General features: G+C 38.9%; 1 protein-coding gene across 3 annotated transcripts in view; it reads left to right on the top strand.

The window, feature by feature from the left end:
* The first annotated feature begins 4,672 nt into the window (after positions 1–4,672).
* Positions 4,673–26,253, top strand: part of CSGALNACT1 (chondroitin sulfate N-acetylgalactosaminyltransferase 1) — a 42,563-nt gene continuing 20,982 nt past the window's right edge. For all 3 annotated transcript variants that reach the window (XR_008436904.1, XM_053976425.1, XM_053976426.1), the window contains exons 1-2: positions 4,673–4,794; positions 5,297–5,365. The gene's annotated coding sequence lies outside the window, so the exon portion shown is untranslated. The remainder of the gene's footprint in view (positions 4,795–5,296; positions 5,366–26,253) is intronic.

Here is a 26,253-nt window from a genome sequence, read left to right on the forward strand (position 1 = left end):
CTTACAGGTAAAAGGTAAGGTTCTTGCTTTCCCGCTGAGGTGACTGTGGCCATTCAGAGAGGTGATAAAGGCTCAGCAGAAAGTCAGTCCTTCACAAAACAGGTGCTTCCTCTTTTTCTGCTCTTGCTATCAAACTACAAACTGCTGTAGGATGGCACAGCTTCCTAAAAAAGGCTTCACAGCCCTGCAATCCCCTGCAAGTGCAGCAATGTTCATCACTGGCTGGTGTGTAGGTCTACCCAGAGCTCTTCCCCATGTGCCTGTGCAGATGTATATAGCCAAATTTGATTGAATAATAATAATTTAATAGTTTTGCATTGTGGAACTGAATATGGTAATAAAGTTGCATATTTTGTCTCTTCCAAAGCTGCCCAGCAAGAGCTGATGGGCTAGTTAGGGTTCCCCATATGTTGCTTGTCAGGCCAGAATCAGGATGCTGGAAGAGTGAAATGGATGGGCAGGGGATTACCAAAAGTTACTTCTGAAAATTAGTTGATGTGTGAGGAGTGCCCTGAAAAATTGCTGAATCACCCCTAAGACATCAGCTAGGCAGGGATGGCAGGTTTGAGCCAGTTTCACAAGGTGTCTTGAAAGCAAGATGTTGCTGTATTTAATCCACTAGGCAAGGGGAAAATACGTCCAATAAATTAGAAACACCCTTTTTTTTTTTTTTTTTTTTTTTTTTTGTGTGTGTGTGTGTGTGTGTGTGTGCCTGTGTGTCCTCTGGACACTGGATTTTTTTTTTAAATTTCTGTTAAAACTGTAAATAATCTGGGTTTTTTTGTTTTTTTTTTTTCCAAATGAAGTACTGCTGTCTTTTGTGGAGATTTGTTGAATGCTTGCTTCTGCATTCCCAATGCTCCATGTGTTTGCCAGTCCACTCAGCCCTTCCAGGCAAGGAGAAGTTGAGAGTCCACTTTTGTACGGTACAAACAGCATAACTTCACAGAAGAGAAAAAGTCCGAACAGGACATAGACAAAGGTGGTTGGGGTTTGGAAGAGTTTAAACCTAAGAAAGGACTTACATTAAGGCTGCCTGACCTCTGGACTTAGGAGGTAAAACTGTTTGCTCTGTGATCCTCACATAGATACAACACAAGCAGCAGGATCAGACTTGGAACATAAACTTGGTTTTTAGCCAGGCTGACAGTTTAGAGCCACTGCTGTACTAAACTTGAACTACTGATGTGCCAATGGCACTGCATGCTCATCTCCCATTCCAGGAGCCATGCATGTAGGTGGTGCTGGGGTTGGGCTATGCCTGTCAAGGTCTGAAGCTTCCTCTCCACTTACAGTGGCATTCCTGAGTTCTTGCCCAGATTGTGCTGTTTGGATTTCCACAGCGCAGGACATGCTGAATCTCAACACTTTAGCCAAACAATTGGAAGTGCACTCAGCCTCCTTCCTGCAGGAATACAGGACTCAGCTGAAATGCCTACATGAGTCTTGTTTTTCAGGAAGAGGCTTTGTGACCTTCTATAACAGGAAAGAGGCAGCACTGACCTCGAGGCAGTGGTGAAGGATGATTCTTCCCTGGGAAGAATGTCCCATTTCTTGAGGAAGGCCTGTAAGTAACAGAGAGAATTCAGGCAGTGTAGCTGATGCAGCACAGGGACAGATACATGATGTGTGCAAAGGCCATATTTTAAACCTTGGTGGTAGCACTTCAATTTGCTTCTGTACCACAAGTGAGTCTTCATGAGCCAGGAGAGTGTTTGAAAGGTATTAGGTTGGCACTTGGCAACAGCAAAGGGCTCTGAATGTCATTCTCCACCTTCCACATTTCTGGATTGGTATAATCCCAGCAGATAGTATTTGTTCTGTGCTGGATTTCCTGGCTTAGTGCCATAGGCTGCTGTCACTTACACAGGACTGGAGTATTTACAACAAGCCCTAAGGGTGTGTAGGTTGGGTTTTAGGTATGGGATACAGTGGTCTATGATGTGGCAGTGCAAAGGTTGGGATAACTGCTGTGCTAAGTGGTGAGGGCTTGAATTGATAGCCACTCTTTAGTCCTGGGGAGCAGGAGTTGATGTCTGGCATGGGTAACAAGGAAGCTAAAGCTTTGCATAATACTGAAAAGATTTGAAAGGGGTCATCTTCTTAACATGTTCTGAGTGAGGCCTTGGAGAAGACAGTCTGTGTTGAGCTAGCAGTGTGGTGGGGTCTACAGAAAAACTAGGGATCATGCAAAAGGTTTTGTTATTTTGTAGATTTTTTTTTTCATCAATTCCGTATCCTTTGCTTTGTGCAGAGGAATTTCTACAGCTGACATGAGTTGTCTGGTCTTTCAGTCACTCAGAATTCTCAGTGTTTTCTTTGTCTCTTGCAGCTGAAGGACACTAAATTGAGATTGGATGACTGGGTGGTAGATAAGAAGGGGGAAAAAAAGGAGATTGGGAACCCAGGAGTGGAACAGCAAGGGGTGTGTGGGAACCAATACAGCCCTCTCCGTAAAGTGATATCCATTAATGACCTCATAGATGGCAATATCATTACAAATGCTTATGGTTTATGTTTCAGCAGATCTGGTAGCTTCTCCCAAAGTGACATAATGGAGATCTTTGACTCTGAAACTGCAGTTGACAGTTGAATCCAAATTATGGCTTCAAAACTGAAGCTGGCCACAGTCCACTTAATTTCTCTAATAGCCTCAGGCAGCTTTTAATAATTGACCTCATTTTCACAGAATCAAAATAGTTTAGGTTGAAAGGGACATCAGGACATCATCTGGTCCAGCCACCTGCTCAACATGCAAATTAATCTACTTTTATTATACTAAGATAAACAAAAAATCAATTTCAAGAAAAGAACAAATATTACCAATTTCCTTCAGCCTGCAGTTTGACATTGATGAGTGGTGGGGAGTCTGAATTTGTAGGGGGAAACATTTAGGTAATCTTATGAGCAGGTATTATTATTGTGAGATGTGTTGAAATACCTGCCTAGCTTTTAGATCTGGGGAACCGAACCAGATTGTAATTATCTTCCACACAGCACAGACGGAATTATTAATCACTCTACTCTCGTGTAGCCAAATCTACGCCCATATGACTCCAGTGACACTCCAGCTGGGGCTTTGGACACAGTGAGTTGTCTGGTGTTGTGAGAACACAATAAAGCAGCACACTGCTTGGTGCACAAATAGGACCTTGCATTAAATTTATATGGCTAAAAGCTTAGAAAATGCTGTATTTCACTCTAAGTTGAAGGTACTTTTTGCAGAAACTTAGTCTGTCATTTATGGAAACACTTTTTAGGAGAGAAATTCATTTTCACCTGGAAGGATTTCAAGAGAAGCTGTTAAACTAGTAATTTTTCCATATAGAAGTTCACTAAGTAGAGAAAGAACAAAAATAGAGAGAATTTAACTCCTGCATATACTTAATTTCCTTCTGCTGCCTTCCCACATATTCAGGCTCATTATGTCCCTGTGGCAACTCCGAAATATATATAAATAGAAGAGAAATTCTAAATTAATGAGCTGCATAGATTTGTCCCCACTTTTAATTCTGCAGTCACATTGAAAAGTGCATTCCACAGTTTGTATTTTCCCTTTTCTATTCCTGTCCCTTACCCATGCCATTCTTCCTTGCAAGTTCTTTCTGCGCACATGTTGCAGGCATTCATCGCCTTGTCATTTGGAGTGGCACCCATCTCTAAAAATGTTGCTGTCTGCAACCTCTTTTTGGGAAAGCCATCATGAGTTCCCTTTGTAGGCAGTGAAGCCCAGAAGGCAGCTCAGTGGACCAGATGCAGGTTGGAGTAGGTTTTACTGTGCTCTGAATGCCTTTGCTTAGGTCTCCATGGCTTGTAAAAGGAATGCAGGGCGCTGTCCTCACCTGCAGAGATCTGTGTGACAGTTTCCTGTATGTGGCGATGAGGATGGCTTTACTACTGTTTAACCAGGTTGCTCAGTGTCCTTATTCTGTTCACCTTATGTACACAGGTTCAGCCTCTAAAGATGTCCTCAGTGATGGAGCCATCATTCCTGGGAGGGATGGTTCACTCGTGCCATGTAGCTGCAGTCTCTGGTGTGTCTGAGCTCTCTGCACTACACACAAAGCTAGGCAGCAGCATGTGACTACTGATTTCCTTTAATCAGAGAGCACTGCTGGGACTACAGCGTCCCAATGGAATTGCATTAGAGGTTTCCTCTCTAAGTACTGTGCCTTTCAGGATTGCTTTCCAACAGTTCACTGAATGGTCTAAGTGGGGAAGGGAGTTTTAGCAAGCAGTCAGTCATCAATAGCATCCTGCTCTTAAGCCAAGGTAATGATGGCTAGTTTGAGTTTGCCTGCATTTTCCCCAAGTGCGTGCAGGTCTGCTTCCTGAATGCAGGTATGTATACATGTGCAATTGCCCTCATCATGTGCAGCCAAGCCAGGAGAACAGTATGTTTATAGAAACTGTCCTTAAGAGCGATTGCCTCTTGAAGGAGTAGAGCCCATATAAGAGGAGTGGGACTGTCTCCAGCCAGCCCTAGGAGACGATGCTGAGAGCATATTGAAAAGCTGTCTTCAGCAAAAGCTTGCCAGTTTAACAACTCTGTTCACTGTTCCTATTGCACAGTGGGCTCTTTGACGCAACAGAAAGAGCTGCCTTTTTTTTTTTTTTTTTTTTTGCTTCCTCTTAAATCCGCCTGGCCAATTTAAAGCTTGTGGATATTTCTTCCCCCTCGGGGAAAGCTTATGTGAGGATTTTCTTTTTCAACAGTTCATTCCGTGAAACCATTTTTTTCCCCTTGTTTGCTGTTAGAAAATGTTGGAGCTGAACATAAGGCTTTCATTGCAGGTCAGTGACTGAACTCTTGACCAAAGCATTTAACATTTGAGTGTGGCTTTAGTAAGCACTGTCGTTTGGGAGGAAAAAGCAAGTTAATAAGGTTGTATTGTGTGAGCCCATGTGTGCCTACTACTGGGATAGGAATCTTTTTACATCTCCAGTGTCCGAGTTCTGTGTGGATGAATTTACAATTTTTCTTTTGTAGACAAATGTACTGAATTAATATTTTAGTGAGAATTGAAGTAATATCACAGTTAAGTCTATATTATCTAATTCCTGAATGTCTCTACTCCCATAAAATTCAATAAATCACATTGTCAATTTCAAATATATAAAGTTCTAATTTTTATATAAGTTCTAGTTTTTATTTTGCAAGGATTGTCTTTTTTTGTTTTAATTTTTAATTTCTTTTTTATTTCTTTTCTGCACACTTTATTAGGAAGTGTGTTATTCCTGGGCCTATGCTGTCTGAAGGAAAGATAGTTATTTGCTATTTTGTATTTCTTCTTAGATTGCTATCAAGGGAGCTAAGAAAGGATGTAGGCATATTGTTAATGTCTCTCTTCAAGCTGTATTTGAGGTAAGTAAATTTTTTATCCTTATCTCTGAAATTAGAATATGAAGTAGATGCAGTATTTATTTTCTTTATAGTTACTAAGATTATCCTGTTGCTATTTGTTTTTCTTATTGATAAAATATGGTTATACTTGTCACAAAACTATTCCTTGTCTATGTGAGACGTAAAAATCCTGTATTTTTATTTCAACAATGTGTACTATATATCTGCATGTTCCTATTAGCTTGTGTTCTCTGGATCAGTGAAAGATCGTTTTTTGTAATTGCTTTGGTTTTGTCCTCTATGCTTATCACATTGTGTGGGAGTGAGTGGATTTCTTGCCCTGGGTGGGCAATTCTTATGCAAACTTTGTAAAACTGAGCTTCAAATTGTTTCCACTGTGAATCACTTTTCTTGTAAGAGGATGACTTTTATGGTAATGTTTAACTTGAGTAGACTTGTTTTCAAACATATACAATGTACTTTTTGTGTATTCTTTTTTAAGAGCAGTCCAAATAAAATAGTTATTCATATCAAGCTGTTTACTTCCTTGTCTACTTAATGTTGCTTCTTACAGGAAGTATATAGCTTTAAAAGGTTGAATCATTATTTATGAGCATCAGAATAGCTGAAAGGTGTCACTGCAACATTGCCCAATGCAACTGCATTGAAAATAGATTTGTGTGGGAAACCAATATTGGTGAGTTATGATTAGTGCATGGGGAATTAGAAAATACTAATTCTTGTTCATATTTCTTTTCAAGCAATTTAAGAGCTTGCCATTCAAGGGTTGTTAATTTTTCAGTATCAAGGTTACAGTTTTTGTAATTCAAGATTTTTGCTCATGCTTTCTTATAGTTTTCTCATTATTTAAATCAATCCATCTGAATATTTGGGGCATCTCTTACAAGGGGAGTCTGCATCTTTTAAGGCAGACATGCTGTACTGCACGTCCAGAAACACTTTTGATTTACCAAAGTGTTTTAAATCTATCTTGTTTGGCTCCTCACATCTCTGAAGCTGTTTACTGTTTGAATTCCACCTAGTGTTAGCTCCATGCAGAAGTATCCTTTAACAGTTTGTTGTTTTTTATTTTTTTTACGTGGGATGGGGTAAGGAATGACAGAGGGCAGAGTTACAAAGTTGCAATAAACTATTTTTCATTATATAGAACAAAAATATTTACCACTATAAGCATTTACAATACTCAAATGAATAAATTAATTCTAAGGTGTTTTAAAACCCATTGAGGCTTAACTTTCTTTAATCAACATTGCACCAAATCTTATTATTTTTTGTCATCTTGCTTTTTGGAGTTATAAATCCATATCCTGTCACAGTGCAAATAGACACTTTATGTCTGCAACCTGTTTTCTACTGTCAAAAAAACCCTCCCTTATTCCCTATTCTTAAAGTTATCTCAAGTTGAATGTTCCTTTAAAAACTTAAAATTAAGCAGTCTAATGAACTAATGCAGTCTTTATATAACATGTTTTCTGAACCTTTTTCTGAAAAAATTAGATAGGATCTCTGATTCACCATCACTGGCAGAGAGTGTATTGGGTTCCCCTCTTTCCCTTCTGATTTCTGGTTTGTGAGTTAGCCAGTCCTGCTTTTCAAATACAATCTTATTAGAATTCCACCATGATGTGTTGACATTTCTATGGACATTACTTTGCCAGAAAACGTGAATGGGGACGGAGGATAAGTGATGTGGGTGGCTTGGTGTGTTCTTTGGGATCTTTGGAGTTGATGCAATATCTTACTAGATACCATCCTTCTTGCTTCCAAGAGTTACTGGAAGGTGTTTTTTTTTCCCTGATGTTTGTGGAGTCAGCTTTCTACCTAGTCAATGTAGCAGAGCTCATGGCTTGCTATATTTCTCCTTGCATGCCCCAAGCTAGGTTCCTGTTACCTGGTTAACTGGGTGCTTGTTTTCTTACCCTTGTGACCTGGTCTGTGTCTTGCCAAGGAAAGGCTAGCTAGTCTAAACCGTGCACAAGTCAAGACAGGTTAAGCGGAAATGCGCTATGAACTTTTGTTTGTAACAGTTAAAATCAGCAATGCACTTAGAAACACTTATGAAAGATATAGACAAAAAAACATAAGGCAAAAATGCTGAATCTGTTTACACCTAGCTTCTATTTTCTTTCACCCTGTCCTGCTGACTTGACCCTTTTCTGACAAAATTTTTTTGTTTGCATGCAGCTTACCTTTCAGGTCACATCTAATGGAGAAAGCCTGCTCACAAGCCTCCATCAGTTAGTTACCCTCTGGTGAGAGAAAGCTCTGTCACAACACATCTTTGTCCACACCAACATATCTCAGGTCATTTTCTGATTCTTGAAGAAACTCTCATTTTTTATTCAGTTGCACTACAAAAGTTTTCAGACAGTGCAGTGTTAATCTTTCATCCCCAGTTGTTTAATTTGTCTCTATCCAGATAAGATGTCATCATTGTCCTTAATGGTTTCCTCGTTAGAGACTCAGAGATACCTTCATTAGTGTATGTGTTACATTCTTATACTTGTCTAGTTAGTCAAAATAGGGGTAAATGTCTTCACCTCCCTTTGGGACTTAGTTTTCAGAAAAAATGTCTTCATGGTGAGCTGTATTCTCTACCAATGAGTAAATTAACACATTCAATGTTATGCAGAGCTCTGTCTTTCTTCTGACATGGAGACAGGAAGTTGATTGTCAGAAGATAGCAGAGAGCTGTGCGGATTTTTGGTTTTGATAAGGTACCTCAGTTTTAGAGTAGTTACAGTTCTGGATTCTGTTTTCAGGTTCATCATCAACAGGTTTATTGTTTTAGGCTAAACTGTACTATGCTAGCGCAGTTTCATGCCAATGTGAATGTTCTTAAGAGTACATTAGCATTGATCATTGTTTAAGGATCATCTAATTCCAATCCCCCTGCCATAGGCAAGTATACCTTCCACTAGATAGGTTGCATTGCCTTGATAACAGAGAAATGTTACTCAGTCACTTGGACATGAACATCATCCTCCTAAAGTATCAGAAAAGTGATAGAAACTCTACTGAAGTTAGATCCTCTGAACTTTTTTTTCCTTTTTCCTCTCCATTGTGTGTCTGACAGTGGTTTGGCAATTTACTGGCAAGAAGACATGGAACAATATGCACTCCAGCAACCTTGGAACAGTATGTAGATACCCCTGGGAATTGTTTCTGCTGGAGATGGTTGAGGCGGCAAGAGGTTTCTGGCTTGCTATTTCTTAAAAGAATTCTTTTATAGCAGAGGCTATAAATAGTTGACACTTCTTAAATTGAATAATCCCAGCTTCCTTTCCAGGATAAGAAACTGGATCAAGATATTCAAAGCCAAAAGTCTGCAGCCCAATATATCTATTAACCATCTGCTTATAATGTTGCTCAGATTTTGAGGCAATTCTCTTATTGTTCTTTTTATGTGTGTGGTGAAAAGACTCACACGGAATCTTGCCAGTGGACCAGTGGCAGAACCAAAAGCTGGACTTAAATGTCCTGCATTTATGGTCAGAGTTTTGCCTACTAGATTATCTTTTATTTTATAGCCATATTTAGAAATTAGAATCACTTCGTTTTCAAACCAGTTGAGCAATCTGTAACTCCACCTGGTTTACTAAGAGATAATTTCTTTTGGAAATTGGCTTAACAAAGAATTACAGGCCAAAATGTTCAAACCACAGGAGTGATTGACTATCCAAAGGCCTCCCAGGCACATGCACCAAGGCTGAGAGCTTCAGAGAGTTTCATGTTACCCAGACCAGTACTGATGGTCAGTGGTTTGTGTTGCACTCACATCTTTTGCTGGGATGTGAATGGTGAAAGGTAAGGAGATGTTATGTCACCTGTGCTGCCATTCCTGCTACCAAGGTGGAACTTCAGCTACATCTGGGAGGGCAGAACATTTCAGTGTTAAAAGTAGGATTTTAATACTTGTATAATTTTAAGATTTTTTCCAGCACTTTCCCCTATGAATTGATTTAATAGAAGGTAGTTATAAAAGTGCTGGCCATGATCGTAACAGAGTTAGACAGAGCTACATGTGCCAGGGATCAATGGTAATCACTCAGTGAACTAAGTGGCTTCCAGTTTTGAAGGGTGCATTGGGTTAATTTTTATTTTTTAGCTTTTGTAGCCAGTCACCCAACCCCTGATAGGACAGTTAGATTTCAACTTGCCCAGACCAGAGTATGTCTATATTTGTGTTCTTTGCATTCATGTATCCTACAACTGATATTTTCATTAGCATTGACAATGACCACATACGTACCGATTTTCTTCACAGAGGGAAACTTTGAGTTGTATTGATTTTGAAAGGAGGAGTTTTATGTCAAATAGCCTTTGCCATGTGTGCTTTTAATGTGGAGCCAGTATTTTAGAAAAGCATTCCTCTTCAGTTAGAATAGTCTCAAAATAGAGGTAAAAGTTTTGAAACACCCTTTGTACAGGGAACTTTGTATTATTTTATTTGTGAGAAGGTGTAGCCTCTTGATTTCAGGGAAGAGATTTTAAATAAATATTAGGAAAACTTGTAAAAAGCTATTAGCAAAATATAAAGTGTTGTATATCATGAATCATGTTACCTGCACTGCTTTTTTCTCATCATTCTGCTATTAAGTAAAAAAACTGTCTGGAGTGAATATGTAACACATCATAACGTTACCTCTAATCCTAGCAAATTTAAACAGAAATATTTTAGATTAATGAACTTACTGTGAAAGTAGTGGTTGCCAGCTTAAAAATTGATACAGATATTTGTTCGAGGCACAGGGATAGAAAACATGCCACTGATCTTTCAATTTACAGGATAGTGTAAGATGATTTATGAGACAAAAGTCAGTGGTGAAGTTTTCTGATGCTTAATTGAACCATGTATATAAATTTATGAATTAGTAAGCTGTCCAAAAATATAGCAGCTTTCTCTGAAAATTGTTCAGGAAATGAAAAGCACTTACATAATGTTAAAGGAATGAAAGGAAAATTTCTTAGCATTAGAGAAAGGAAAATAAAGCTTCACTCCAAAATCCTTAGGAACTAACTACACTAAGAAACTAGATCTTTGCAAATGTAAGGTACATGCAAAACTGTTTTGAGGGCACATCTCAGAACCCCTTAAAAGTATTGTTATGAATTGGTGGCCCTAGTTTTCAGATGGGGACAAAAAAAGTTTAGAATTCAATGTCCATGGATGCTTGCATTTGTCCAGCGTGGTTTAGACTTTATTTTTCTTCCTTGCTATTGGACCTGCCTTTTGCTATGACAACCAGGTGGAAGAAGCTGAAGAAGGTTGCTGTTACATACCTTCTTTGCCAGCAATTCCATGGAGTGGCAGGAGAGACAGAGCTATATGGGGCACATGGATGTCCTGTGTACTCCAGTTGCAGGAGTATGTGGGAAGCAGAGCACTTCAATTTCACCAAAGCACCTCTTATACTGGAGTGCTGGTTCTTCCTGGTTAGCACAGGTGGGCAAGCGAGCCGTGTCCAAGGAAAATGTAAGCTTTTTTAAGAGATTTTACAGATGCATGTGACAGAATTTTTCCAGTAAATTCAGGGCCGTAATTTTCTTACTTTATTTGCAGTTCATCTGCTTGAGTTGGTGAAAATGGTGGTAAAGCTTTTTGGTTTTCCTAGGGTACTTGTCCATTTCTCATACTCTGATTAGAATCTTTTGGGCTATTTAACTACTACTAAGGTAAAAGCTTCAGAGCCCAAGTAAAAAAACTTGTCTGGCAACTACTTAGTAATCTTGTAAATCTATTAAACATCAAGAGCAAAAGAGACACAAAGGTGTGGATTAGAGTTATGAATTAGGATTTAAAATAAAATCTCAATTTTACCTCTTTCCTAGGAGAAAGGAGCCTGTAAAATGCATTTGACAAGGCTTTGTATCTCTGTTGGAACCCTCTGGCATTTTACTGAAATAATCTTCATTTGTTTTCTAACCTCCATCTCTGATATCAAGGATTTTTCACTTGCTTAATATTACACTATGATTTCACTTTCATGCAACTCCAGCATGCCCTTTATGTGGGTCACATATTCCTCATCCTCCTCTATATTGGTCTAGGATTTCTAATTATTTCCATATTCATGGCGCTCAGTCACCACATAGCCAATTGAAACAGGCAGGCTGTTCAATGTCTTTTCCACTCCAGGAGTAATTTAATCAGGGAGTGACTGCATTATTTTGTCAGAGAGCTGAACTGTGCGTGCCAGGTGATCTGCAGCAGAGAACAGCATCATTATTAAAAGGCTTAGACGTTCCATGCCATTTGTGCTTCTGCGACTTTAGTGCAGCTAACGGTACTGTCCTGATGTTTTTTCTCATATGCATGATTCAAATGTAGTCAGTTAGAGGAGGTAGAAAAGAGGATGGGTGAATCAGGGGACTGTATTTATCCTGCATAAGACTGAGTTTCAAAGATGTTGCATCCTGTGAGATCCTTCATCACTGTATTTGTTTTACAGAAGTGCTGGTACTCACGGAGCAGATAAAGTATATTTCTTTAGTTTCCCTCTGAAGTTCCATCCTGGAGTTAAAAAATCTTACATGGAATTTTGATATTGGTACATTCCCATGTAAATATTTCAACTTTCATAAAGCAGCAAAGGAGAGATTTGCTGTCATTAAGCAGCAAAGGAGAGATTTGGGGGGAAAGTCATCAGGAAGTCCTTGCATCCATTATAATCTTCATCTGGGCTGATTAATGTGCTCAGACAACCAGAGGGAATAGGTAAACCTTGGCTATCACAAGTATCTTAGATCCATGAGGATTTCCTTCCACTGGGAAGAGCTAAATGGATGTCCCTTGCTATCAAAGGGAGTCAAAGGGAAGGGTAAGCTCTTTTCCAGATTTACCAAGGAAAACCAGAAAGTATGGGTGAGGAGTGCTGGTGTCATAAACAGCTGTGCTGTGTCAATTTCTTGCTGCTGGGGACTGTTATTTAGATGAACATCAGGTACAGGTGACAACAACATTTTTCTTTGGAGTCCCTGGGCTGGATTTCAAGCTTGTGGGCATGATTTCATGATGGAAGAATGGCACAGGTGAAGTGAGAATTGCTTTGGGAGTGCCACTGCAAAACTGTCCTGAGATCCCCTTTCAACCTGGTATTCTATGATTATATGATTGCTCAGTAAAACCTTTCTGCTGTTTCTTTTAGGAGTTGTGTTTTCACTTTTATATTGTCTTTCAAAAAAATAGAAATTGAAAAAAATCTATGAATTCAAATAATTAGAGTCAAATTGTGTCCACAGTTCCTCTCAGCTGAGTACACACCATCATTAAGGTGATTGGTGATAAAATCATCTGACTCTTAAAGAAGTCTGTCTAACTGATACTTGAACCTTCACAGTGGCATGTTAAAAGCTTTTATGTTGCTCTAGACTTCTTTAGTTTCTTGTTTCCTCACTGCAGCTGCCATGGGCATCTCCAGTCTGGGCACATTTCCCCCCTCCTATTTGAAGTAAATATCTTCCAATTAATATCTATGATAACGTACCCATGGAGAGGGTAAAACTACCACCTTCTAGAGGTGATATTCTGATATAGAGGTGAATTCTGATCTTTCACCTTGAGATTTTTGGAGAAGCAGTATTCAGTGTATTAATAATGATGCTAACTCTTACACTGCTGTGGTTGAATTTGTATTGTCCAGTTCCAGATGCATTTCAGTTCAGTATCTTGACTGAGTTTGCATGATAATCAGTGAAGAAGCCACAGCAAGTGATTTTATCTTAAGTACATATCCACTTCTGTTCATTTTCATCATCTTATCTAAATGCATAATACAGTGGGCATCATCATTATTGTCTTTGGTACAGCTGGAAATATCAAGAAAGGGAAATGACTTGCACTGGATCATCTTACCTTCAGGAAGGAGACTTGGCTTGTATATGCTGCTGTTCAGTCCTATAACATAGGGACATATATATCTGTCATCTAGGAATTGATCAGGACTATCTTCCAGACCAGTTTCCAGACTCTTTTGGCTTTGGAAAGATATCGGAATCTGCATATGGTAACCTAGAAAGTACAGTAGTGTTTTGGAAAATTCTGATGTACTGCATGCTAATCACCTCAATGCACTGAGAGCTTTTGCTTTTTCTTACAGTGCTCTTTTATTTTTACTCCATGGACTTTCTTCAAGACAGGACTTATTTCCCTATGTGAAGGCTGTAGTGTACTTTTGTCTGCTACATGATACAACTTCTGAGCTGTTGCTCCTCAGCTTATGGTACACACTTCCTACTAAGCTTTTGGTCTTTCTCATCAAACTAATGTGTATGATCAGTAGCAGTTCAAGGCAAACATTTCAGATCTCTTAGGACTGAAACAACAAAACTAAGCCAAAAAAGTGTTACCAACACTTTTTATACTGCACAGGGCAACTTCCATTCAGCTATACCTATTTTCTGTTTAAATATTTATTTGTTTTCCTTGGATATTACATATTTTTCTTAATTTTGATCCCTTTTTAATTTTTTATCCTCTTTCATCTTGCTGGTGATCCAGATTAAAATTAATTCCCTTGCATTCCTCAAGATTGTAGAGGTAGAGGAGAAGAATTTCTAAATTGCATTGTTGTTTTTCAGATCAGAAAGCAACTATGACATGAAAACTTACCAGTAGAGAAGATCTGTTGCAATTCACAGAGGAAAAAACAGCTGATGTCTTTGTGTTGTGCTACCTATGCCAAAATTAAGGCCTGAGTCTGCATTTGATTCCATATAAGCTGCAGCTAGAATTGGATTTTTGACAGTCTCCCAAGCTAAAACTGACATGGAGGTGCTTTTGTTTTTACAAGTTCTGAAATAGCTGTTTTAAAATTAATCTAGAGAAGGCTGAGGTGATACAAGAGGCAACACAGAAATGAAAAGCTTCTGTCTTGCCCAGTGTATTATTCATCAAGCCTAGGATACCAAAGTGGGCTGCAGTATCACCACTCTGATATATTGACAATTATTGACAATACTGTACTTCTGTGTTCTCATCTATTGAATAATCCTATTTAATGCCCAGACATGTCAATTTATACTGAAATCTGGTAGATCCCAGTAATTGAATTTTAACTCCTTCTGAGACAAGACAGCGATTGTATATTGTTATTATGTTTCTGCCTTTTTGGTGCTTCATACTTTGTGTCCTCATATCTGTCTCCAGAACACAGTCTCTTATGCTGAATATCTACTTTGGTCATAGTTTTCACTGTCCAGGTTTCCACTGTAAGTGGATAGCCTCCCTCTTAGGCTGGCTTAATTGTGATGTACTTACCACAATAATTTTCATCTTTCCTCAGGTATTTCAGTATGTGCAGTCCTGGCAGCCTGGACTTGATGTCTCTTTCCAGGGTTCATTTGATTTCTCCTATTTTTTTCCTCTGTCTTGATGTCTGATTAGTTTGATATAGTTTACATAACTGTATTGTGATGCAAACTGCATTATCTCTGAGCAATCCAAGACGTGCAGACCGACATTTGATTTTCAGTGGAATAGTAACTGGGGAAGAGGTCTGGTTTGTCTTCACAAATATATTCAGATGCAACCTCTATTGTCATACATTATTTGTGCAAGGATAGGCTGAAAAGCTTCTGAAAGATGGAAAATAAGAATGAATTCCTATGAAGTGATGTTGGGGTGCTTGGCAAGCAGTGCAGATACGTGCCATGGCCCTGAACTTCCACATGGTAGAAGGAAACACAGTGAGGCTGGCAGAGATCAAAGAAGTAACACTGATAACCTATAAGGAACTGGCAAGATCCTCTTCAGTTTCTGCAGAGAAATCTGGGTTCAAGCTTTTTCAGGATGTTTATTGTTCTCTGTCTCAGGAGCTCAGGAGTTCAGAGTGCTGAGCTGAGGTGTGCTTTTGGTCAGAGAGCAAGCGCAAATTTTTGCCAGAAATTTCCTCAGAAAATGATTATTCCATATGGCTTGTGGGAGATATCTAGGCTATGTTTTGACCTTATATTTCAGGCTCTGTTGCTGCTTACCATGGCAATGGGAACATAAGTGGGGAAATGCTGGTTGTAAATAAGCACTGATACCTCTGATTCAACTGCATCACGACACAGGTTACTAGGATTGTCTGAAGTGCAGAGCTATGGACCTGGGGAGGTAGGCAGACAGTCAAAAGTGTAGGGGGAGGCATAAAACCACACAGAAACACCTTCCTAGGGTCAGAGAGAAGGACTAAGCTTTCTAAGATGAAGATATGTGGGGATGTGTCCTTTCTGATGCCTTCTTTTTTCCTGCCCTGGTTTTTTAAGTTCCAGTAAACAAATAAAATATGTTCTCTTTTTGATGTAGCTTGGCTGAGTCACTACATTTCATAACAGTCAGAGGTGCCCAGAAAGTTTGTTGTAGCTGGATTCAGGCCTATTGGACTTGCTCAGATAAATACACTTGGTAGAAAGAGGAGTATTAAGAGCTTTCTAACCCAGTCTACCTTTGGGAAGAACAAAAGCTGGTAGAGGCTGCACAGAGAAAATAAGAGAGCAAATTGAGTGAGGGTCCCTACGCACTCATCTCTTCTTCCTGGGAAGAGGTGTGGTTCTTGTCCAGGCCCTGTTGAGCTCTCTAAGGCTCTCCTGATGTTCTCTGCAGATATGTGTGTCTTGAACATGTAAGGAGTTTTGTTGTTTTGTTGGGGTTTTTTTCCCAAACACATTTCAGAATCCAGGCCAGCTGCTGTAGCTGCTTCCTTTCAGTAAAACCGCTTCAAACCATGTTGAGGTTTTGTGGCTCTTTGTAGCTGCAAACCTACTCACAGCCAATTTCCTCACATTACAAGGGTATTTTAGCAACATAATAATTCTACGTGGCTCCACAAATGCTCTCATCTTTTGTCTCCATTTGTTTACTCCTCACTTCTTTCTTCCAAACATATTTTTCCATTCCTTTAGCAAAGCAAAGTGAGTCCTGTGCTCCCATAAGGGTATATAAATGCTGATGGAGGAGACTGGAGGAATGCTTGAGGACAGCACAATCCACAATTTAACCCAGTCCTTTCTGATTCCTAGGATGAAGGTTTCAGGTTTAAGCAGAGTGGTTTTTGTTTTCACAACTATATGACTTCTTTGCATGCATGTGGTCTGAGCATTAAGCATCAGCAATCAGAGTCTGCAAATAGCCTGATGCATTAGGAAATCTGGACTGTGCTGCTTGTTTGCTTAGACTATAAATGTCATCTTGGCAAGTGATCCTCTGTCTTGCATACACAGTTTGTAAGTTGATTGCTGAGCTTAAATGGCATCAGCTGGGTAATGAATTTTAAGGTCTGTGTTTCTGTTCTTTAGTGACCCTGTGCACAGGACATGAAGGTGCAAAGCACCTCTGAAGCTCTTTCAGATGTTCAATCACAGTGTATGTGCTGAGCTAATCAAAGGGATTTGACATTTTGATATTGAATAGATGAACTAAGGTCTAAAAAAATATTACTGTAATTTTCAATGAAGTCAGGGCATGGACTGGTCTAAGTAATGGCTCTGGTCAGATGGTCTACTTGCAATGTTCATTAATAGCAGTTACTACTGCTGTAATGATGTTTTGGACTGACAAAATGCTTTACAAAGAATCAGTACTGATTGATATTCAGCAGATAATACTGTTCTATGCCTTGAAAAGAACATTATTTTTTTTTCCTTTAAGATGAAACTAAAACTTCCTCCATAAATCTTTATGACCTTGGTAATAATTTAGTTTTTCCATTTAGATGATACATAGATACTCTTTGCATTTTTTTTTTTTCTTCCAAGTAATTTGGGAAATAAGACAAACCCAAAGTGTCCTGATACCCAATCACAATGGCATTCCACAATAAAAGGGAAAATTGTTGAGAACATGCCCACTCATGTGGGGGAAAGTAGCAAAAGCGAACTAAATGTATCCAGCTATAAGGCTCTAAAAATAATTTTCATGTTGTGTCTGCACCTTTGAAATCTACCAAGGATGCATAAAATCAGATATTTGAAAATGTTTATTTTCCATCACTACAGCTGATTTGCTTTTAGTAGGATATTACAATTGTAAATTTTTTCTCATTTGATTTCTCAGTAGTTACTGAAGTCAATGGTGTGACTTCCTCATGTTATCTGACAAGTATTAAGAAAGTGTTGTGTCAGTGTTCCTGATTTTATGTTCCCTTGAATACAGAGTATTTTGTCTATGGCACAGGTAAGTGTGTCTTGATGGTTTTCAGTTACAGTAGAACTAGTACTACACATTACATATGTTCCTCTTCATGTTGTCTTTACCTTAACTCCTTGTAGAACTTCCTTTTTTTCAAAGGAAAAAGAAATTAGTGACCATCCCAGTAATAACCTTTTCCTAAGATGGTTTTTTTTGGTTACATGTATCCGTATCTCCCTAATGAAATGCAAAGTTGAGCTCTACTTTCACAGTGAACCATCTCCTTTTAGCATCTCCTTTCAAGTAGTCTGTGCACTGTTTTAGTTGTGTGAGAAACCTTATCTAGATACCTCATTGCTACCCTGGTGAAAAAAACTGTGTCTTTGAGAAAGCCTCCTCAGTGTTCCTAGGGATGGATGCAGTGTTTCCAGCTGAGATTGATCAGGTGTTTATTACACCAGGAAATGGACATGTCGGGGTCTTCAAAATCATGCACTTCTGGTGTAGAAAGTATTTAAACGGTACAACTGGGCTGTCTTCTGCAGGTGTGGTGGAAGCATTTTCTCATCATTTTGTGATTTTTTCTGGTCAGCTTTGCAGACTGAAGTGGATCATGCCTGAGAACTGACCTGTCTAATGAGTATAGCCTGCATCTTGCAGTGTTGTGCCAAAGCGTGGGTTTGAGCTGAGGGATGGCTGTGTTTTGCCAGTGCTTTGGAGCATGAGCAGTTGAACTTTATTTCTTTGCAGGCCATAAAATGTGCTGCTAACAAATGCTCTATTCCATGAGCCTCTAGTGCAGTGGGTACTCAGAGAAAGCTCTTAGACTGAGCTACTCTGGAAAAGGAGGCTGCCTAAAAGTCTTCCCACCCATTACATCTAGTTGTCTAGTTTTGCCCCCTTTGGCTGACACTAGGGACCCATATCTAGAAGGACTTCCATGTGCTGTTCAGCATCTGAGGAAGCCACTTCTCAGCTGCTCCTCTTGTCTCTCTTCAGGCTGGGAATGCTTTTCTGCCTGTGCTAATGGATATAGAAGGCCCAACCTATAACTGAAGCCTGGGGGGTTTGTGTGTAGCTGCACTTCTTAAACTGCAGTTTTCTGCTCATAATGGAGAATGTGCTTGGAGGGAGTGAACTTCATGGGGCATCTCTTCTGGAAGTCAAGGAGTGTGTAGAGCCTCCACCCAGCAAATGGTGCATACATCAAAATAGTCATCCTGAGGGTGTGCCCTTCTTAAAAGAAGGGGGTGCAAAATGATGCTGTGAGATCACGGCAGGGGTATTTACCTCACATTTGCTCTTCAAATTCCTCCTAGTGCTCCTGTGTGACAGACTCATGTGAAATTCCAGATCTGCCAACAAATGAGGAACCTCACTGTGTAGCTGCAATATGTGCACAGTATTTAGTTTTAGACTCCTGATTTTAAAGGCTAGATGAGATTACAGAGTTCTAATTTCAAGGTATTTACCATTTTCTTACCCTTTTTCCTCTGGGCTGGAGTCACAGTTTGTACAATATTTAAGGTTTCCAGGCTGATTGCCAACACCAGTGCATCATTTCAGTAGACCAGCCAAGTTGGTTCTGCCAGGGTCTCTGAAGTGGCCTGCACATCTGTAAGGGAGAAAGGAGAAGCTATGGGCCACCATCTGGTATTTGATGCCTTGCTGTCATACAGATTCATTGAGGGCCCAACTGGACCTGACTTCTACTGTGCAAAGTGATGAACAGTAAGGAACACAATTGTTCTGGGAAGGTTTGCTGTGGAGAGATAGAAAATGGGTAGGCAAAACACCTAGAAAGTGTGCAAGGAGTGATAGGAAATTGTAGCTTTCATCTGGAGTAGACCCCACTGCCTGGGAGCCTGGACATTCTGAAGGGAATGCAGCAAGACCCCACATAGAGCAATTGACTCTAACATCACTGATAATGATGGCAATATTTTCCTCTGGAAGTTGGGATTAAATTGCTTTATTTCTTTAACCATCTGTTTGAAATAGCTTCTTACTTTTTTCTATCTTTTTTTCTTTCATCCACAAATTACTTTTATATCAATATGCCACATTTTGCTGTTCTAAGAGCTTCTCAAAGGTTTGCTATTTTTAGGCTTGTAACAATGGATGTGTGCATGACTCCTCAGCTGGCTGGCAAGCAGCTTGTTAACTCAGACTGGTGCCTGCTTCTTGCATCTTTTTATATTTTGAGTCAACTGTATCTTTTGAGGTAGAATATCTGAAATAAAGCAGAAATAGGTGTTTAAAACCATAGGGAAGGCCAAGAACATTTGATTTTCATTATATTCTTTCCCTTTTATGCTGGGTGCATCTTGGATATGTTTGACTTGATGGAGATACACCAAACTATTGCACTGTACAGGTTGACTGATGTCTTGTAATCCTGTAAAAGTAACTGGAGTTAGAAATAAACTGAATAAACAGTAGGACACTGGATTAGTCTTACAGGGGGCAAAGTCAGTTGTAAAAGTTATCAGGAGGGTTTCCACTCCCTAGCATGTTACCTTAGTTGAGTTGTGGTTTTCTGCAGTAATGAACACACTGTAATTATGTAAAATAAGTTAATTTGCATTGTGTGATGATGGCTCTTCAGGTGATTAAGTTAGCCAGGTAAATTCCCTCAGCTCCCATCAGGAATGTGCGTAGAGGGAGTCCAGAAGACAATTCAGGAGGTTAGCGCAGGAGCCTGACCTTAGGTAATGTAATAAATGAGATCTCTCAGCAGCATGTTTCTTACAGTAAACAAGGGAGAGTTCTGCCTGTGATTGTCTGTAAGATAATCATGTTCTTTGAACTTTCCAGTAATTTACATTTAATACACTTTTCTTTGTCCTTTTGGACTGCAACTCAATATAATCAGGTGAAGCACTGATCAAGAAGAGTAGCTATTGAAATTGGTTGTCCTCTTTCAGAAGTACCTAAAAGCAGTACCTAAACATGTAGTAGCATGCAACTTCTCTGACAAGGAGACGGGAAAATACCAACTTTGAAGCAATGGAAGTCAAAATCAGGGTAAAAATCCAGAGGAGTAATGAAGGAAAGTAACATTTCCCAAACAGAAGAATTGTTTCTTGTGCATATCTGCAAAAATACAAACGTATGCTTAGGGAATAAACTGATTATCAAAATCACAAATTTATGCTCGGGGAATAGATTGATCATCAAAATCACAAACATTAAAAATATTTCTTTGCTATACAAGATCTTTTTTCACCTTCCAAAGCACTTGGTATCCTCTAAGAGATGCAATGTAAACCATTACACAGATGGCTGATGTCATCTGCTTTATCAGGCAGTTTTTCTTATTTATATTTTCCTTTAAGAACATAGAGATTTCCTACAGCTTCTTCAGTTTCAATGAGTTTTTGTCATGCTTTCAATGCAGTGTGTTGTCAAGGGTACTAGCCACAGGAGAGAATTAAACCACAAAAATCCCCTGTCCGTGCACTAACATAGTGCTTAAAAATTCTCCCTCTATGTGAATTTTGTTTCAACCAGTTATGACTTGTTTTTTATCACATGGTCCACATCCACATGCTGACACCATTTGCTCATATTTCATTCTTTCCTGTAGGAACTTTCAGCTGCTGTTTAACAACTAACATGTTCCACCAACAGTTACTTTCCTTCCTCTTTTAGACAAAAGGCTGTTAAATTCTCTTGACATTTGTCCTTAAGATGCCAGTCCTGGAAAACTCTGCCTGTTATTTGGACTGCAGTTGGAAAAAGGAGATGCTTTTACATCCATAGGAGAATGATTTTTCTTTTAGGGACTAATGAACTATTTGTAGTGAGACATTTCACTCTTGTTTCTAATAGCCCTTGTTGAACCCTTGTTCTGTGATAATAGAACAACACAGGGAAAGAAAGTTGTGGAAATGTAAGGAGTTAAACTGAGTTAAGCTGCCACGAGTTTGTGCTTAAAATGGTGCAGAGATGATGCAGAGAACTGTGGAATATTAAAAGGAGGGAAAGGGAGAAAACTATCTAAAGGCACAGCAGCAATTTATTATTTTTGTTTCATTAGCTTACATAGCTGTGCCAGCACACATCCTAGCCAATCTTTGTTAAAATGAAAATAATGCTGTCATTTGCAGACAGGTTTCCATGTGGAGAAAAACAAAGACTCAGTAGCATGAAGCTTCATCTCATAAGGAAATTTCTTTTCTTCAAGTATTCTGGTAGGCTATGAGATTACACTTTTTTCCCTATTCCTGTATTCTGAAAAATGTTGCACTTAAGGAACAAGGATAAGCAGAAAACTGTTTTCTTTAAAAAAATTAACTATCCTTAAAAGAAAAATTGTTTGCATCAACTTTGATACAAAGTGACATCAAACCAAGTCATAAACTTTCTTGGTACAATGAGGAAAAATGTTACAGAGTAAGATCATATTGTGTGCATTATTTCATAACTTCACATGAAATGGTTTTGCTTTTGATTGAAGCCTGAAGTTTTTTCAAGGGATAGGCTCTTTGGAACTTTTCAGGAAATGCTGAGCTGACTGCAGGGTGTACTTCACCTGTTTAACAAAAGGGGAAAAAAATAGCTCTTGCTGGTAAGGGAAACTGGCTTTACTTATGTCGTCAATCAGCTCTGTGTTAGAGAACCAGGATGCCTCTTGTGTGAACTGTTAACATTTAATGTGTTCCTAGCTGAATTACTAGGTTTAAGAGCTATTGACAATATGCAATAACTGCAATTAAAATCTCCTTAATAAACTATAGCTTTAATCCCAGATACCAATGCAGTCAACGAGGGAACTAAAATTTCTTAAGGACCAATGAGAAATTATGTTTATGGCTGTAATTTGGTATATCAGAGAGCTGTAAAATAGAATATCAGACTCCTTGTTTGAATTGAGGCATCTTATGAAGAAATTGAAAGATAGATTCCATTTTCGATATGATTTGAGGGTCAGAGATGAAAACTTAACCAAAGTGACTGTGAGCAGGTATCTCATTAGCACTTGAAAATGTGGCTTGGTTTACTTAACTAAAGGATATAGAAATGTGAAGACATTTTTCATAAAATTCAAAGAATATTTTTTCTTATGGCCATTTGACCAAAAGCAGTTTTCTGTGGACCTGCATTCTGACACCTTCAAAGATACAAAAACTGACAAAAATTTGTGATTTGTTAAGTTAAAACAAAGTAGGCATTCTCAGCCTATTGAAATATTTTATTTAAAAATAAATCTATATAAGTGATAAAATATCATACAATGTTAAACATCTTCATTCTATTGAAATCAACTTACCTAAAAGAAAGTTTCTAGACAGCTGTGTTTTGCAAGATAGTTCTTTAATTTTTGGTTGTCCTCAGGTTTGGGCTTTTTTAAATTTCTTTTTGGAAGAAGAATTAATGGTCAAGTGGATAGAAGACTGTATAATATTAAATATAAAAAAGCCTTCCTTTCTTTTAATCTCTGCCTATACCTTTTCTGCAGAGACTTTGCTGTGATTTATCTTTTCAAGTTCCCATAGTAAAGAATTACCTAGTTTAATGATGAAGGTAAAGTCAGTGAGATTCAAGTATTATGTGAGCCCCAAATAAAAAAATGGAAAATATTTGGAATTTTTTTCTGGAAAGAGAAAAGCTGTTTTACTGAAATAACTGAAAGAGCTTGATCTTTTCAAAGAATTGCTAGGAGATGGTTTCCTGGTATATCAAGGAAATGCTGGGTCTTTGACCGAAACCATGTATCAAAACAGTGGTGATGAATGAAACGAGACCTTGTGGCATGTTGTTTCCGAATAAGCAGTAACCTGGAGCAGGAAGGAAATGGGGGCTGAATCAGGGCCCTGGCCTCTTCCTGTCGATCAGTACAGACCAGACTGACAGGGAGATGCAGATCAGTGGAGCTTGGGGCTTGGTACACAAGCTGTGAGAGCTGTTAATGCTGCATGTATTGGTGTTCTGTGTGCCTGGAACCTGGGTAGCTTCTCTAATACTGAACCAGTTTGCAGTTGTTTTCTGGCTTCCTGATTATCAGTTTGTAGTCTGAAACTTGATTTTTTACTGTAATGTAAACCACAGATGAAAAGTAATTCAGCAAAATTAGTTCCTATCCTGCTAATTCTTGCTCAGCCTAAATAACCTACTTAATCCTTAACACTTTTACTATCAAAATGTTTTTTCTGTTGTCTCCTTTGCTCTTAATTATTTTATTTAAAGCTCTGTATTGATACCACGCTACCCAGAAAATTTCATTTCAAGTACAAGGACCTCAAAATTTAGGGCTCTGCATTGCCATAAGAATATAACATTAGACTTGTGGGAGCCAGATGTCTCTTCTCAGTTCCCACATGCTGGACTCATGAGGGAGGAAACCTCTTCCCCTGCCAACTCTGATAGAGTTAATGAAGTTCAAGTCCACATCTAGCTTGGTACAGAGCATTCTAGCTGTACCAGGCATTTCTGGCAAAGAGAGGAAGACATAATCTCCAGGTCAGGCTGGATTGTTCAAACATCTTACAACTCTATTGCTACCTTACAGGGACCTTGATGGGATAGATACCTCCAGTCACTGTTAGTGTACTTTATCACCTCACAGCTTTTCTCAAATCAGGGGACTTTCACTGCACTGTGCACTTGTAGCTGAAGGGCTGGACCGGCAGCTAAACATATGAAAGGTTTTATAGCCTTGACTAAAGAAGTCCTAGTTAAATACTGTAAGTGACACAAGCTGCTTTCCACCCTGCAGCTCAGCATAGCAAGGCTTTCCTGTTTCTGAACACAACTTAGCCATGCACGGATAAATGATGCTCTTGCTTACTTAGATAGGTGCTAAACCTTCCCTGATTCATGACCTACATCACAGGTGTGCATACACTGGGCTTCAGATGTCATTGAAAGTCTGGCTGTGGTACTGTGGGATGTACATCTGGCAGAATCCTTGGGGTTCTTCACATAAAGTGATATTAATATGAACTTTGTACAAGAAAATGTTTTAAGTAACAGTCATGAAGACATGGGTCTAAACCAACAAGCATTCACAGAGTGTCCCCGCATAGGTGTAGATCTCTTCAATTTTACAGGCCTTGCTGCTGCTGACCTGTTACTTTCCTAAAGCTGTGGACATTATCATTCTTAAAAGGAATGACTGTTCATTCCTGTGGTGGCAGTCAGTTTTCTTTTGTTTGTGTAAATCACTGAGGGTGCATGTGTAAACATTTCAAAGTGAAATAACAGCATTTTTTCCCAAGTCCAGAATTAAATGGATAAGCAAAATGTATCCCATTATTTGTTTTAATCAGGAAATACTAAAGGATTTTGTGTTTTATCCTTATTACTCTGATTCTGACATATTTCAGAAGCTGGTATAGATTAGTGTTAGCTCATTGGTGTAGATGAGATTAGTAAAAGCTGAGTTAGTCTATCTGGAAGCTCTCTACATGCAGAGAAATTGTTGAATTAGATCTTAAAATGAAGTAAATTAGAGTAGCATTATTCTGCTGTTCCCTAGCTGTCCCTAGCTGTAGCTTGTCCTTGTTTTGTTAGCTAATTTCCTACAAAAAGAAACTGTTCTTATAATGCTGCTATATTAGATGTTGTACAGGGCTCTTGCAGCATCATGTGATTGGAGAAAAATGCTCCTCTTTAGGCATCTACAAAACAGAGATGGTACTCACCTAAATGAAATTAAAGTGATGGTCATGTTCAGAAGATGCTGATCTTCCAGCCAAGTTGGACATCTCAGCTGTCCAGCCCTACCATCAATTTTTAGTTCTAGAAACTATGATGGTTTGCTAATTTGCTCTTAAAACACCAGGCTGAATTCCAGCTCAACTCAAAAGCATATTTCTTGTCTTCATTTTAGGAAAGTTCAAAACTTTTTTGGAGTAACTGAATTCCTAAAACTTCAGGCCAGAGCCTTATAATGAGAAATGGACCTTTAGAGAAAAACCTTGTCTTATTTTTTTCTTGTCAGTAGCATGGAGATGGTCTTTGTGAGTCACAGCATCTCTGCAGCAGCACTGCATGCTTGTCATCTCTTCACTGCATTTTCTCTTTGGAGCCTGACAAGGCATGGATCTGTCATGTCATTACTGGAGGAGGGACAGAGTGGTGGAAACTCACAGGAAAGTCCTGTGAAGGTTTTTGGAAGTGCCCTTTAGTACCCCCAGCTAATAGTTGCATGGAGGATGTGCAGGTTACACATCCATAGATCAGTGTGTTTAGGAGAGAAGGGTGGCATGTTTTGGTTGTAAAGTGGAAATCTGAATACCTCATACAAAAAATAGCATTCCTAATACAGACCTTTACAATGGATGGTTATTGATCTCTGGAAAACTGCCAAGTCTTACACAGATAACATTGTTCTGGGGCAGAGAAAGCAGTTTTAGGAGTGTTGTTGCAGTTACTTGAAGTAATAGGGTTTTTATCAGAAAAAAACACTGTTATTGGTGTGTGGAGATACATTTAGGAGTTACACTGGTTCTTTTCAGATGTAGTTAGAAATTAATTACTGTTTAACCTCTGTTTTTTTTACTTTGAAACTAGTTCCATTAACAGTGGAGAAAGGAAAACAATGGTGTTTTCACTCTTTTGTGTGCATACACCTTTATAAACCCACACACAGAATAGGTATGCACTAGGAGGACCAAGGGACCTCAATACTCCTTTTGAGTGCTTTATTTAAAACAGAAATAATGATACTGTAGAAGAAATAATTCTTAATGGATGTCTACTGTAACAGTAGTAATGGCTTCTGTAAAAGTTGGCATGTTTACTGCATATGACAGCAGAAGGCTTTCAG

Source organism: Vidua macroura, chromosome 4, assembly GCF_024509145.1.
Source record: "Vidua macroura isolate BioBank_ID:100142 chromosome 4, ASM2450914v1, whole genome shotgun sequence".
Classification (NCBI taxonomy): Eukaryota; Metazoa; Chordata; class Aves; order Passeriformes; family Viduidae; genus Vidua; species Vidua macroura.